Source organism: Chinchilla lanigera, unplaced genomic scaffold (assembly GCF_000276665.1).
Source record: "Chinchilla lanigera isolate Chin_1 unplaced genomic scaffold, ChiLan1.0 scaffold00097, whole genome shotgun sequence".
In the NCBI taxonomy this organism is placed as follows: domain Eukaryota; kingdom Metazoa; phylum Chordata; class Mammalia; order Rodentia; family Chinchillidae; genus Chinchilla; species Chinchilla lanigera.
Window position 1 is genome coordinate 6,649,736 of NW_004955498.1, and position 2,258 is coordinate 6,651,993.

Below are 2,258 nucleotides of genomic sequence, written 5' to 3' on the forward strand. Positions count from 1 at the left end.
AAGTAAGGATCGACACTGCCTCAACAAACCACCAGCACCTTCTAGGGGCCACCATTAGTGTTGGAAGAACCCACACGAGGTGGCACACACACACTCTGACGTCCACACCACAACTCCTGAACTGCTGGTGTCTGCACTCTTGCACAACGTGCAAAGACAGTGGGTCTTCCTGACTGTGACACAGTATGTACCATACCTGAACTTACAAACCACAGCCAAAGAAGCTTCAGGGAAATTACGCTATGGTGCTCCGTTGGAAACAACAAACCCATACCCCAAAACACACTGTCAGGAGAAAGCTGCTTGCTAAGGCCATTCCATAAAAATGGGAGAGCTAGCCATTCAACCAAATGCACAAATCGCAACAAGGAACACAAGGAATACAAACTGACCAGGTATTATAGCACCTCCTAAAGAGTATAGCTCTCTAGTAACAGATTTCCAAGATAGTGCAATGGATGAAACGCCTGACAAAGAATTCAGAAGAATGAGTTTTCAAAAGCTCAATGAGATCCAAGAGAATACAGATAAATTAAGTGTAATCAGAAAGATAATGCAGGATATGAATGAGAAATTCAACAGAGAGACACTTAGAAAAAGAACCTCTCAGAAAACTTGGAAATGAGGAGCTCAATCAGTTGAATAAAAAATTCAGTTGACACTGTCAGCAACAGATTAGATTAAGCTGAAGGTATTTCTTTTTTCTTTCTTTCTTTCTTTCTTTCTTTCTTTCTTTCTTTCTTTCTTTCTTTCTTTCTTTCTCTCTTTCTTTCTTTCTTTTTGGTCTTTTTGAGACAGGGTCTCACTATGCAATTCAGGCTGGCCTTGAGCTCACTTTGTAGCCTAGGCTGGCCTCGAACTTGCAACTATCCTCCTGCCTCAGCCTCCCAAATGCAGGAATTACAGGTGTGCGCCACCACGCCTGGCTCTTAAGCAGAAGGTATTTCAAAATACCACGTTCAGATAAAATTAAACAAAAAAAAGAAAGAATGAAGAGAGCATTTAAGATCTTTGGGACACCATTAAAAGATCAAATATCCACAGCATGGTATACCTCAAGAGGAAAGAAAAGGTTAAGGGCATAGAAAACCTATTCAGTGAGGTAATAGTGGAAAACTCCTTAATCTTAGAAAAGACATGAACATCCAGGTACAGGAGGCGTATAAAACCCTACAAAGACAGGACCAGAAAAGATCTTCACCATGACATATTGTAGTCAAACTGTCAAAAGTACAGGACGAAGAAAGAATTTTAAAATTTACAAGAGAATGGTGCCATGTCCCACTTAAGGGCAGCCACAACGGAATAAGAGCATATTTAGTGCAGAAATGCTCAAGACCAGGAGAAAATGGAATCACACATTTCGTGTCTTGAAAGAAACATGAACCAAGTTTACTATTCCTAGCAAGGTTATCCTTCAGAAGCAAAGGAGAAATAAAGGCCTTCCAAGATGAGCAAAAGCTAAGGAAATTCATGACCATCAGACTAGCTTTACAAAAGATGCTTCAGAGAGTCATATACCAAGAAGTGCAAGATAACCACCATCAAATAGCATGTGAAGGGATGAATCACATTAAAAGAATAAATACACAAATGAGAAACAGAAAAGAATAAAAATTATCAACACAGTAATCCACCAAACCTCAAAGATGAATAAGAATGGGAGAAATGAACAAAGAATATTCAAATAAGATAGAAGAAAATCAACACAATGAGAGCCCTGTTTCCATACCTTGAATGATACCTCTAAAGATAAATGATCTTAATTCTCTCATTAAAATATTCAAATTTACTCAGGGATTGAAAAACAAGAATCTACCTTACCCAGAAAATCACACAGACTGACAATGAAAAGATGGCAAAGGAAATTCCAATCAAATGGAATCTAAAAATATGCAGGAGTAGCTATGGTTATATTTGACAAAATAGACTTTAAGATAAAAACAGGAAGAAGAGACAAAGAAGGTCATTATATAATGATCAAAGGATCAATTCAAGAAGATGTAGCAATTATAAACTTATATGCACTCAATAATGAAGCACCTGGTTTTAGAATAGAAACACTATTCTACATAACAAGAGAGATAGATTCCAATATAATGATAGTGGGAGATTCCCATACCCCTAGATAGATCACACAGATAAAAAAAAATCAACAAATAAATATCAGAGTTAATGTACACCATTGGTCAAACAGACATAGCAGACCTTTACAGATCTTGCCATCCAAATAGCTATAGAAACACATTCTTTTCATT